At 39.5% G+C, this 14,623-nt stretch overlaps 1 long non-coding RNA gene across 1 annotated transcript; it reads left to right on the top strand.

The window, feature by feature from the left end:
* Positions 1-639: 639 nt before the first annotated feature.
* On the top strand, positions 640-13,840 carry LOC121064964. The gene is made up of 4 exons (XR_005816836.1): positions 640-828; positions 6,003-6,121; positions 7,806-7,840; positions 13,313-13,840. It is a non-coding gene; the product is annotated as an uncharacterized LOC121064964 (long non-coding RNA).
* Positions 13,841-14,623: the final 783 nt, after the last annotated feature.

The following is a 14,623-nucleotide window of genomic DNA, read 5'->3' as shown; positions in this document are numbered from 1 at the left end:
TTCCCAGCAGACACTTCCACTGCCTTCAGTTGGAGCCAATGTGCGCTGAGCAGTTTTTTAAGGACACAGAGAGGGAGGCACTGTTGGACACGGATGTTAACACTGGGACAGAAAGGAAAAGCCATGCAGCCATTCTCATTGGAAATGTTTACTCAAAAGCAGAAGGTCAGCATCCAAGTCTGAGTTTTGCGTGCAGTTTGAATAGACCCTCAGTCTCTTGTTAGCTGCTGAATTATCTGTATTTAATCCTGTAGGCACAATGAGGAAACTCCCTTCTTCCATTGCTTGTTTCTTTCCTGGGAAATTCCTGCGTGAAAGGAATAGCAGTCATTGCCCCACATGAAATAAATCTGTGCTAGAACCGAGCATAATAAGCTGACGCTGAAACAGAGGAGACCTTGGGCAACAGGATCAGAGCTGTCCCTATGGCCTACAAAGTTTCTGGAGTAGGACTCCACATCTGCTCCCCTGGCCAGGATCCAGACTCTGTGCAAGCCAGACAAAGATTTCAATTACTGAAGGAGCAGCTGTTGCTCCAGAAGACACGGGTGAAGCCAATCCCTTCTCCACATGCTACTCAAACTGCGCAAAAAGCTGGCCTGCGGGCCAGTGGCACAGCTGTATGGTGTTACTTAGCTTTTCAAGGAAAGGACACTAGTTTAATTAAGGTCTGTGCTTGCAACAGGGGCCTGAATGGTGCCCAGTTCTCCTCCTCTCTGGATCAACAGCAGCAGCACAAGCTTCTCATGTGTGCACGTACCTTGCCTCTAGCAGACACTGGTCTCCGTTTCACTGCATCCCCTTCTGGCTCTGCTAACACTATTCTCGGTAAGTGACGTAGTGCTGAAAATTATGGATGCTTTCTGCAATCTTAAGAATATAGAACAACATGTAAGCCCTGTAAGGTAGCTATCACACAGGCTGTTCCTGTTAATAGAATTTTTGCATGGTTTTGTAGACTGACATGCTGAACTCTTAAAGGCTTTCTAATTCTTCTTCTTGTTCCTCCTACTGATAGTCCTGGTGCCAGTCCTTCTGCCAGCTTATTCTGCTGTGATATTACAAGGAATTTTCCCCCAAGACTGTGCAATATGCAAATGTAATTCTAATTGTATAGAGATCATTATTTTGGTTATATAACAATATACATTATATTCCCAGGCAAATGACTGATATTATAGGAGACGTCAAAAAAGCTAGTTACAAAAGAAGTTCAACAGCAAACATTAGAGAAGAATAAGCAATACCAAAGCAGATCCTTTGTGATTTGAAAATTTGAATTGTCCTTGTTTCCAGAATGCTACATAAGTGATTGCAGTTGACAGCCACACTTGTAGTGATGGGCGTAATGCCATTCATTGCTTTTATACTTGAATGACTTGGATACTACACAGTCTGTCAAGTCTAAATCTATTTAAGTCATGACAATTTATGTTACACTACAGTACATTACTTGTTTTGATCATAAGACTAAAACCATTCTTGCATGAAATAAACTGAAACTTTTCAAACAAGCAAACAAACAAACAAGCAAGTGGTGCTCTTTTTCAAGCAACTGACATTTTCCTGAGTGTGAGGATGACCAACTAACTATGAATCCAGAGAAGCAATGCAGAAGACCAGACCTTCCTCTGTCTGTATCCTGAAGTGTTCAGATGAGTGCTGTCAAGCATAAGCAAAATCCTGCACACTAACTAATACAACTGGTGTGAGATCAGACCTGCAGACAGCAGGTTCCCTTTGAAGTAAAGTGCTTAATTTATTGCCTTTTGCCTGAATATGGTTACTGCAGTATTCAGTTTTCTATTTTTAAAGGTGGGAAGTAACTGAAAGATGTGTATAGCAGATGTCTGGGCTGCTTCTTTGAAATGCCAACTGCCAGAGAAACACGGATCACTCTCTTGGTCAGTCAGGGGAGAAATGGAAGAGAGAAAAACATTTGCCAGAACAGCAAGACTTAACCCTAAATTCTGTGTGCAGCCATAAAATGAAATCCCAGCAAGACTAACTCTACTCTTCACCCATCCAAGACAGAAATATCTATAATTCTTCTCCTCTTACACCAGCTCTTAAAAAGCAAAATAAACCTTTTCCTACCCCACCACAGGTTCCTCCTGCCCTGTGTGGACAAGGACACTTTCATTTCCATAAGACTGGGTGGATGTCCCTGTGGGCTCAGCCATGACTTTCTCACCCCTGTTGTTACATATTGGGCTGGTTGGAGATACTCTCTGCTCCTCGATGGCAGGTGCCTTGTGGTACGGATAGGTCTAACATCCTGGCCCTCAGGATGTGGGTGCTGTGTGGAAGCATGTGGCCTTTCACAGCCGGTGAAGTATAAATGTTGTCTGAACCACTGATCGGTAGGATGTAGGAGGAGTAGAGTTGGCCTTCATCCTGCATGGTGGAGAACAACGTGGGCTTTGCACTGGGTGCAGCCTTGATAAGGTTCTCTATGTGTTGTACTGCATCTTCTAATGAAAAGACAGAAGGTAGAAAATTCAACGGTAATTGATTGTTATTATGATCAGTAAGAATCTGCTATTCCAGTATATTCTGCTGTTTCAATATATGTTGAGAGGCATTTTGTTTTCTTTAAAGGACTAATTTGGAGACAAATTCTCCATAAACTTTGAAAAGGAAAAAAAAAAATAAAGGCCTGATTCATTCCTTTATCAAAAAGAGTAAATAATTTCTTAATCTTTATTTACAAGATAGGTTTTGACATATAACTTCATTATTGGAATGTCCTGTTACTCAGTTATTCTCAGACATGATTTAAGAAGCTTTAACTAGAAAAAAAAATAGAAAGCTTCACTTTTCTATGAGAAATACCCCTCTAATAATTTTCATATTTTCCCAATAATCTTTTTCTTCCTGTATTTTTTTAAAATAAACAAATAAATATATTTAATCTTTTAAAATTTGGGATTGCAAGTTTGCCTGTTTTTCTCCCTCTATTTTTCTTTTCCTTTCTTGATTGCTGCTTTGTTTTTGTCTAGAGTATTCTCTTTGTCTCTCTGTTACAAATATGCTATTCCAGGCACAAAGAACTCTGTGAAAAATCTGGTTATATGCTTAGCTTATAATAAAAATGTATAGCTAAAGATTTGGATGAATTTGGGAAAACTAATACATCCATGAAATTTCTTTGTTTAAATAGAAACCTGGATTCCTTGGCATGGCAGTGAGATCAGTGGCAAATCCTATTAGCTAGCAGGATATTGGGTTGGGGAGATGGGAGGAGAGGGGCTATGCTGTATGACTGCTTTTAACAACTGCAATGAAATGGAAGCACGAGCAAACAGCTGCAAGCTGATGAAAATTTGCAGGCCAAGCTGAATGGAGAAGTGTTGAGAATACTCAGGGAGCCAGGAAATTAAGACAGGCACCTCCAAAAAGGCCAAACTGAAGTCTTAAAACAAACAAACAAACAAACAAGCAAACAAAAAAACAGGAAGAGATTCAATTCTTAAAAATAAAATAAAATAAAAATTCAACAGGACTATATAAAATCAAGGAGCAAAACCTGACAATGAAATCTTTTGCAAAAGGATTTAGGTGAGACTTAGAGAGCAGTGAGTTCAACATGAGTTTATAACATGACATGGTTGTTAAATACAAAAATCAAGAAACAGCTGGCATTTTTTGTTCCATAAAGGCAACTTTTCACCTAAGGATATTGTTATCTACCTATCTACGCATTTTCTATTGAAAGGAGAAGAAATACTCTTCTGTGCAATACTACAGTGAAGGCATATTCAGTCTGCTTTTCTCATTATTGGAAAATGTGCTGAAAAATTACAGAGAGTTGAGAATAAAGTGCTGACAGTGGTTAAGGATGTGGAGGAGTGGCTTGTGAGAACGCTTACGCACTCCTAAGGGGGTTCTTACACGATCTTGGTTTTCTTTGATGGCAAAGCTGCTCAAGACATTTGTTCAGTCCTCCTGGCCCCTGACTGCTCATTTTCTTTCTCCATGCAGCAGGTTCCTGCTCCCTCAGGTCTGCCAGTGCAACTGTTTTATGTCTGTGCTCCAGATCACTGAAAACTTGAATTTAGGAAAAAGAACAAGAAAAAAAAAAACTTTTCTTTTTTATAATAGACAGACGGTCTTTTCACTCAGCTGCGTTTACTTCTCCATGGGTTCAGGACTGGTCCCAGAAACTGTTGTAGCAATACATCCAAAGGAGACCATTTATGGGACCATGTTTTGGGATTGCAGTCAAGAGCAGGAGCAAAAAAAGACTCTTCTGAGAAAGATTGCACTGCTTAGGGAAGTTTGCGTGTCTTTTCTAGGTGTAGTGACCTCCTACTGATGTTCTTGTTGTATATGAAGGCAAAACCTAGAAGAGGCAAAGTATTTGGCAAAAACTGAAAAGCAAGGGTCATAATAGTCTACAGATGTGTGTATAGTATGAAAAAGAGATCTCCCTGATATAAACAAAAACCTTGAGATTAAAACTATGAAGAAAATTGCACTTTGAATATCATTCAGCAAAGTCAGAAAGTGGACATGATCTGTCATGGAAAAGAACTATGAAATATTTGAAAATGGGCAAGGGAAGTCTCAAGAAGAATTGTCTATAGAAAAGGATCAGGTTACAGAAATTAAGGATTCTCTTTCTATCTTTCCATGTTGGCCATGATGTTATATTTCCAAATAAAAATGTTTATTAAAAGATTTGTTTTTGATTACAGATATTGCATTTTAGATGTTAGAAATACTTTAAAAGCACGAGTTTTGTTTTTTGTTTGTTTGTTTTGAATTGGTAAATTCTGTGCTTTTCTGCAGCAATAACGATTAAATTAAGTTGCTTTATGAAGGAGTGAAAAGTTCTCCCACATTTTAATATTTTTATTTTTTTGTTAAAATTTGAGATTGGCATAGTGTTTTCTGAAACTGAAAGATAGAGATCTGGAAAAATCAGTGGAGAAACAACTCCGAAGATTCAAATGAAAATGGAGGAAAGGAAACAAAAAAATCTACATTTAAAAAAAATGAATGTAACTTTTTTTTGGATGATGCTTTCAAAATTGCTGAGGAGCCATCGATGAGAATTAAAGTATTATGAATATCCATTCATCACATTAAATAGAGTTCCAAAAGTATGGAAATAAATTCTTTGGAGTTTACGTTTAAGCTATCTCCTGTTAGATTTGCCTCACAGATCTAGTTGGTAAAAAATGGCACATTTTATGTTTGGGGTCAATATGAGCAGAACCATTAATGCCAGTGCCGCATAGCCCATGAAATAATGCAGTTTGTACATAACAAAAACAAGAACCATGCACAGCCCATAAACATGGCAGTGGATTATATGGGAGAAAGGAGTGTTTATAATGAAGTGATAGAGTGGCTTCTCCTCTACAATCCCTCAGTCAATACAGGCACCACACAGGCATCACAGCTGCACAGACCACTCTGCACTGCTTTGAAAGCAGTCTGCGTTTTACGAGGCTGTTTACAGCAGCGGCTTAGAGCCAGGCTATTTTTACACTCCTTTCTCCACAAAAAAAATGCATGTGGGAACATGATGGACAATTTCATATGCATAGCTGAGTTAACACAACTGGGCTTTCTTTGGTGTTAATAAAGAGAGGAGGTTGGGGAAAGGAGGAATTTGTGGGACATGCCAGGCAGTTTTCAGTCATTAGCAAACAATTTCTCTTCTTCTACCCCTGTCTCCCACAGAAGACTGTGAAAACTTTAGGTTGAGCAAGGTACAAGGTATGGATATATGGTCTGTATATCAGTGGTTGTATTTCACACATGGCACGGCTGGTCCTCTGGGCATTTACTGGAGAAACCTCTACCCCCTGTCATAGGTTCCTCATCATTTTCAGGTGTTGAAGTATGGGCCCTGTAAGCCCAATGTTTAAGAAGTAACAGTTTCCACCTTTCTGTCTTACACCACACAAATGTGTAAAAGTGCTCTTCTCTATTTTTAAGTGGATATTCATATAGCTCTGACACCACCAACTGCCCCTTTCCATCACCAGGTTGCCGACCTGTTCTCATGGGCACAGCTTGGCTTGTGTGGCTGCTTCAGCTGAAGACTCTCCAGGGAGTGTTTGACCTCAGCATGGAAGAAAAGGCTGGACTACACAGCGAGCTTTGAGTGAGAACTGATGGTTGCAATGCTTATGAGATGTTAATACTGTCTAAAAGGCAAAGAGCGTTGCATTATTGTAAAAGCAGAAATGTGCTTGAACGGATACTGTTCACTGGTGTGTAGAGCATTTTCCAGCTCCTCTATTAAGAGTGACTAGAAGCATAGAGGACATTATGCTGTATGAGGATAGCAGAAGATTTACAAATTCACCATTACCTTGCATAGCTCAAGGAAAAAAAAAAAAAAAAAGAGTATATTGATGTTTACTGATTATAATGCTACAAGTCTTTTTGTATACAGAGCCATACTGACTTTATACATGTTTAGCATCTGTTATGACTGCAACAAAATTTTACTGCTGTTCTCTTTGGAGGCAGGCAAAAGAGGGAAGGTCGGGGACAAACTTCCACTATAAAGAGTATCCTATAGTAATCTGTACTGATTTACTTTTCCTTTGAAAATAAATATAATTAAAACATGGAAAGGTCTCTCTGAAGCATTACTAATGTCCTCCATACTTTAAATATGCCAGCTTTATGAGTGAGATTTGCTTCACTTACTCAATTACACAATTTAAAAGTTTGGGGTCTATTTTACAAGTCACCTAGATTCCTTCGATCATCAGGAGAAAGTGCTTCCATGGTGTGAGTCACACCATTTTCTTTAAGCTATCTCTATATGGGATGAACTGTAGAGGAAATAATCTCTCTCTATTGCCCACTAAAAGATTGCTGTTGACTAGCTTATATGACTGAAATTTGGAGGAGAGGAACTATGCTCCAAGTGTCTCTATAGTGACTCACTGAGACAGTAAGAAAATAGACACATTTTCCTTTTGGTGGTTTTTAACCAACACTTTAAGCATTTTTTTAAATTCAAAACACAAATAAACAAAGAAAAAAAACTTGTAATAAACCACTAGTTTCCTGTTGAAAATAGAAGGTTTTTGAGAAAAGCAGAAACTTTCTGCAAACATTTTTATTTAGCTCCAAACTGAATCAAACTGAATCATTCGTAGATGCAACCCATAATGTGTTTATAGAAATATTTGTGAGAATTAGAAGCTAATACTGCCATTCATTCGAGATAGTTCTATAACATGAAATTTGAAAGTGATCAAACAGCAAGTTCTTGCATGAATGGTGAGCTTGTCTAAATTCAGTTCTGTAAATTTAGTTGACTGTATCTTCTGCTGAGTGAAATGCTGTCCTGTAAATTTTAACTACTTCTGACTGAATGGAATATTCCTCTGTTGTCTTGAACCATGTAGAAGTACCTTGATAAAGGAAAGTGGAAGAATTAACAGAGCTGATGAAAATATCTAGCATTTCCCACATATGGAAACAGACTATTGGTCAAAACACACCATTCATCTGGTTTGTGATTTGATTGTCAGATGAATCAAATTCTGTCCCTGCAGGAGATAGAAGAGGAAATTCTTCCCCTCCAGACAAGTGAGGAAGCAAAATTGTAGACTTGGAAAACTGGGCAGTGAATACATGCAATCCCAACCATGTTCATGGAGTACCTCAAATTGGTATTTCACCAGGCACCTGTGTCACGAGAAATGTGGACACAAAAGCCCAGCAATAAGGAAATCAGAGTTTGCACATCTCTGAATAATAAATGCTATCCACTTTTCCAGAACTAGGGGTATCTGAAGTCATCTCTGTTTTATTTCTTTCCGCAGGTAGCTGGCTGGAGGACCCATTTTCACACACAGAGGTATGACAGCTCTCTAAGTGCAGCAGCTCATAGACTCGTATTCTGTTCCTTCTAATTTTTCTTGCTGCATGCTGTAAGGCAAAACACTTACATGTCTGTACAGCAGTGAGAAAGCACAGTAAAGTGCTTCCTGACATTCAGACAGAACTTCTTGTGTTCCAGTTTGTGTCCATTGCCTCTTGTACTGGCACTGAGAACAACTGAAGAGATCCTGGCTCTGTCCTCATTGCACCCTCCCTTCAGGAATTTATTTACATTGATAAAATCCTCCCTGAATCTACTCTTCTCCAGGCTAAAGAGTCCCAGCTACTTCAACCTTTCTTCATAGAAAAGGTGCTCCAGTCCTTTAATCATCTTAGTGGCCCTACATTGGACTATCTACAGTAGCCCCGTGTCTCTTGGGTACTGGGGAGCCCTAAGCTGGAGGTAGTATTCCAGATGTAGCCTCACCAGTACTGAGTAGTGGGGAAGGATCACCTTCCTTGATTTGTTGGCAATATTTTGGCTAATACAGTCCAGGATACCATTAGCCTTCTTTGCAGCAAGAGCACATTGCTGGCTTACATTCAACTTGATGTCAACTTTAACGTCTTTTTCGGTGACATAGACAGTGGGATTGAGTGCACCGTCAGCAAGTCTGCAGATGACACTAAGGTGAGTACTGTGACAGTGAGTACATGACAGAGGGAAAGGATGCCCTTCCTTGACAGGCTTTAGAGATGGGCCCAGGCAAACTGCATTAAGTTCAACATGGCCAAGTGCAAGGCCCTGCATCTGGACTGGAGCAATCCCAAGGACTAATACAGACTGGGCAGAGAATGGATTGAGAGTGGCCCTGAGAAAAAAAGACTTTGGGGGTTTGGTTGAAGAGAAAATCAATGTGAGCTGGCAATATGTACTTGCAGGCCAGAAAGCCAATCAAAAGAAATGTGGCCAGAATCACAGAATCATCTAGGTTGGAAGAGACCTCCAAGATCACTGAGTCCAACCTCTGACCTAACACTAACAAGTCCTCCACTAAACCATATCACTAAGTTCAACATCTAAACGTCTCTTAAAGACCTCCAGGGATGGTGACTCAACCGCTTCCCTGGGCAGCCCATTCCAATGCCTCACAACCCTTTCAGTAAGGAAGTTCTTCCTAATACCCAACCTAAACCTCCCCTGGCACAACTTTAGCCCATTCCCCCTCGTCCTGTCACCAGGCACAAGGTAGAATAGACCAACCCCCATCTCGCTACAGCCTCCTCTAAAGTACCTGTAGAGTGCGATAAGGTCGCCCCTGAGCCTCCTCTTCTCCAGGCTGAACAATCCCAGCTCCCTCAGCCGCTCCTCGTAAGACTTGTTCTCCAGACCCCTCACCAGCTTCGTTGCCCTTCTCTGGACTCACTCGAGCATCTCCATGTCCTTCTTGTAGCGAGGGGCCCAAAACTGAACACACTACTCGAGGTGCAGCCTCACCAGAGCCGAGTACAGGGGGACAATCACTTCCCTAGCCCTGCTGGCCACACTGTTTCTTATGCAAGCCAGGATGCTGTTGGCCTTCTTGGCCACCTGAGCACACTGCTGGCTCATATTCAGCTGACTATCAACCAATACTCCCAGGTCCTTCTCTGCCAGGCAGCTTTCTAACCACTCATCTTCCAGTCTGTAGCGCTGCTTGGGGTTATTGCGCCCCAGGTGCAGGACCTGGCACTTGGCCTTGGTCGAGGGAAGTAATTGTCCCCCTCTACTCTGCTCTTGTGAGACCCTACCTGCAGTACGATATTCAGGTATGGAACAAGAAAGACAGATGTGTTAGAGTGGGTTCAGAGGGACATGAAGATGATCAGAGTGATGGAGTACCTCTCCTATGAAGACAGGCATAGGAAAAAAAGGCTCCCTAAAGGGAGTCCACAGAAAAGCTGGAGAGGGATTCTTTATCAGAGTGTAGTGATAGAACAAGGCATAATGGTTTTAAAAAGAAAGAGGTTAGATTTAGATTAGATATCAGGAACAAATTCTTTATTCATAGGGTGGTGAGGCACTGGAACGGGTTGCCCAGAGAAGCTGTGGATGCCCCATCCCTGGAAGTGTTCAAGGCCAGGCTGGATGGGGCTTTAAGCAACCTGGTCTGGTGGGAGGTGTCTCTGCCCATGGCAGGGGGGTTGAAACTAGATGATCTTTAAGTTTCCTTCCAACTCAAACCATTCTATGATGATTCTATGATTGTATGTCAACCAGGACCCCCAGGTTATTTTCTTCAAAGCTGCTTTCCATCTGGGTGGCCCTCAGCATGCCTTGGTACCTGGGGTTTTTCCTCCCCAGATGCATAACTTTGCACTTTTTGTTGAATTCCATGAGTTTTCTGTCAGCCCATTTCTCTAGCCTGTCCGAGCCTATCTGAATGGCTGCACAATCCTCTGGCATATTGGCCACTCCTCACAATTCTTTGTCATCTGCATACCTGACAAGGGTACACTCTGTCTCATCATCCAAATCATTAATGAGGATATTAATCTCCCATCTTCTGTGGAAAGGCTTGTTTCTGACTTGTTCCCCTAAACTAAGGCTGTTCAGCAATTTTCAAACAATTTGTCTTTATATCAAAAACACACTTTTGGGGAACTACGTCGGTTTCAATGGAACATTTTTTTGGGAAAAAAATATCTCTGTAATCTAGGACAAGACATGGTTATATCAGAAATTAATCAGAGACTAGATATGATTCTTACAACATCTTTCTACAATAATCCTATCAGGAGAAAATCCTTTTCCTCCTCCAAAGCAGGCAGACCAGACTTCAATGCAGTAACAAGTGTTAGACAAATTCCCTGTTTTCTGGCTGCTACTGAGAACCTCTCCTTCTTTCAGAAAACTTTAAAAGATTGTAAGTCTGGACTATTTCTTGATCAGCACTAACAAATTATCCAAAAGACAGGTAGGTGCAAGTGAGTGCAGGCTCCAGACCATGTGAGCTCTTAAATAAATTCATCTTTACCCAAGGACAGCTCTCATTTATATCCGGTGTGGGCTGAACTTGCTTACTCAGACAATACTTTGTCCTTAACTTTCCCTTAAATATTCTCTCAGAAAACAACTTTCCTTTCCTACTCGTAATAGCAAAATAGAAATAAATTTGGGGAAGGATTGCATGGCACCACATTTGACAGAGCCATGAATCACACTGCTCAGATGAATGGTTATCCAAAGACATTAAAAGTGCTTCCATACCCCAGCACAATACATTGTTTAGAAAGAGTCATACTGGGCTTAGGTCTGCTCTCTGTTTCACTTATTTCATAATGAGCTTTAGCAGAAGTTACTTTTGATTTATATTGGATCAGGGTCAGACTGGGAATTTTTCTATCCCTCCATAGTGTTAGCTTCATCTCATAAATAACTTCAGCACCCAAAACTACAGGAGAGAAAGATCCAAGCACAGTTACTACAGTATAACCCTAAAATGCAAAGCTGCACAAGGCAAACTGACAATTATTTTTAAAAGTATACTCTTGAACAATCATAATTTCCCCCCCATAAAAAGCAGTCAAAAAAAAAAAAAACTGCAACAACAAAAACAACAAAAAATCATTGATGCTTAAAACAGTTTTGATTTTTTTTTTTTTTTAAATTGAAAATTAGTTATAGAATTCCAGTATCCAGTGAGATATAGCTCTATCTGTCATAGACCTCAAGCAAATAAACTTCAAATTGACAGTCATAATGTTTGAGTTACATCTCCTTTGGAAATTTATTATTCACAGTGAAAATCTGATCTGAGACAACAGTCAAGCACTTGAAATGCAACACTTCATCAGGTGTGTGATTTTTAAAGGGAAATTTGGGAAATATTTTTTCTTTGAGGCAGAAAATATCTGTAGAAGAGTTTAAACATATAGGCAAAGATGGTGGAATTCAAGTGAAAATTAGAGAAACCTGTTGGCTTAAGGAAGTAATTCACTTGAACAGATTCTTCATTCATTATGTCGAAGAGCATTGTGTAATGATTTGGACTCTTTCTAAATCTATCAACACCATATATTTCAGCCACAAACTAAACAACTTTCTAATGAGTACTGACACACATAATGCTGTTTTAAATTACTTCCAAAGCAACTTAGGTTCAGAAAGCCTTGCTAGGAAACAATCAAATAACAGGCTAACAACACAGTTGATTTCCATTGGCTTTGTACCAGGATGGGGGCACAATTCTTTTAAAGTGTTGTGAGCCCATGGGCTATACTATTATTGCAACATAGTAATAGAAGTAATAGTCTTAAGTGACAGAGGAAGCAAGGACATTATCAAGGTTAAAAAGGGGACTTTAGAGATGCTGAGAATAAAAAATAATAATAATAAAAAAACACCACTGTGTAACATGAAGAATTCTATTTCTGTCCTCTTTCACAGTTGTTGTAAAGGCTACTGTGCATCCTTAAGGAATAATGAAACATAAAGATTTATTTTGACCACTGTACTTTATAAAGAAGATATAAGCCATAGAAATGGATCCTTTCTTGGAGGGTAGAAAAAGCTACATGCACAGAAGTGAGTTCAGGCTCAGAAGCAGACAGTGTTTAGTTCCAATTATACTTATTCTGAAATCTTTTTCATCCATTTGTACATCCACTTGGTAATGAAATATAAGAAGTTGTTTAAACCATTCAAATTAAAAGAAAACTGTTGTGAACACTGCAGTTGCAGTTGTGAACACTGTAGGCTATATGGAGTATCTGGGTCTAAAGACCAACCCTGGAATATAAAATGAGTAGGACCAATGCAGTAAAGGCTCATGAGTCCAGATTTCAGGAATTCAGTGCACAGAGATCATTAGTCCTGTTATGTCTTCTTAAACAGACAGCTTTATTGCTACTTTTTAGCTAAATTAACAAGTTAACAGTGTTAGCTCTTTTTAAATAGGTTGAGTACCCACTGGGAGGGATAATAACCAGATCTGGTTAACTTTAGTTTATTTGCACTTTATCTGCACTGTATGTGTAGCATCACCAACGAGGTCAACATCTTACAAAACATTAAAGATGATTCACCATCTTCCCAAGAAAACATTTAATCTCAGAAAAGAGTATTTTGCCAAATATAAAATTTCCATGACTCTTATTTGGACTGTTCATGAAATTTATGTAACAAAGAAATCCTTGAGTTTTCAAAAGTGTTTTGAGTCCCCTGTTTCAAATTTCTTTTGAGCACACAAACAAATGGAGTAATAGTTCCTGTTTGAAACACTCTTTGTATATGTGCTTTCATGGATTATATATTATATCATATATATATATATATATATATTCTGTGGTTTAAACAGGAAAACAAAAAGTGAGGAGTATGAGGAAAGAAAACTATGTTTCAATATTTTATGAATTCTCCATAAATAATAAATTTTTGAAAGGATTTTCTATGAAATATAATATTTGTTGTCTTCTTTAGAATGCAGACTATTTAATAATACAGACTCATTGTTCTAATTTTTTACAGGTCAACTTTGATACACTTGAGAAGAATCTGGTCCACTTATTTGATTTCACATTAATCTATACCCAGAGGATTGATTTATGATTGTGTAGACATGATTTGGCCCAGAGCAAGAGCAGGATGTTAGCAGCATTTCTTCAACCTACTTCTCTCCATTACATGGAAGAGCTTTTAGTGCTGACAAATAAATCAATTGGAGCAATTTTCTTAAACATTTATAAGGTGACTAGTTAGGCTGTTTTTCGTTCCCTGTAGGTTGTGAGTTATCATATTGTTTCCAGGAGATTATGACTAGGATCAATCATCAGATTTTTCAATCTGAGTAATTAAACCTCAATTCACTCACCTCAGAGAATACCCTCAAAATAGTTATACGAGAGCATTTCAACCCTTCAGTTACTAAAAGGTAAGTATGGAAAGTGCTGAAGGAGTCAGCATCACAGAATCCTAGAATGGCTTGGGATGGAAGGGACCTTAAAGATCATCTAATTCCAACCCCTCTGCCATGTGCAGGGAACCCACCCACTAGATCAGGTTGCCCAGGGCACATCCAACCCATCCTTAAACACTTCCAGGGATGGGGCATCCACAGCTTCTCTGGGCAACCTGTTCCACCACCACCACCACCAGTGGCTGCTGCAGATTGTTGTATCTGGCATATTCCTACATTATCCCAGCAAACAAACTGAACAGGTATCTGCAGAGAAACATTAAAATGTTTTATGTCTATTCAGTCAGGACTGTTTAATTCTTCCTGACATGAAATCTGATGAAAAGAGTCTGAAGTATCCAACTGGGTATATGATATGGTGACTAACTTATATGACAGTGCTCTGACTTAACCAGACCCATACCCTTCATGTTTATCTTTCCCAACTCCCACAGGCTACCAGCTAAAAGACCAAAGCATGAGATCAGATATCCTTGATATTAGACTTGTTCCCCCTCCCACTTTGTTGATGACAGCTGTGATCATTCACACTTTATAAGGGACTGGGAATGTCTCTTAAAACTCTCACTTTAGCCACAGATCCTAAGGAACTAAGCTACTGAATGCAATAAAAAGTAGACATGAGCCCACTCAGTGGGTGGCCAACACAAACAGAGTCATCCTGGCTGAACATAAAATGTCCTGATCTGTTCCCAACACTGGGAACATTCCTGGGCCTCAGATGATGACTGCAGCAATAAATATTCCAGAAGAAATTCAGCCTCATTAAAATCAGTGAATCAAATGTGTGTTGAGGGTTAAGTCAATAGAGTAATACAGGGATGTGTTTGGCTGGTATCTAGCAAGATGGCTGAACCTTTTTT

Source organism: Cygnus olor, chromosome 2 (assembly GCF_009769625.2).
Source record: "Cygnus olor isolate bCygOlo1 chromosome 2, bCygOlo1.pri.v2, whole genome shotgun sequence".
NCBI classification, from domain to species: Eukaryota; Metazoa; Chordata; class Aves; order Anseriformes; family Anatidae; genus Cygnus; species Cygnus olor.
This window is presented reverse-complemented; position numbering and strand designations above follow the sequence as displayed.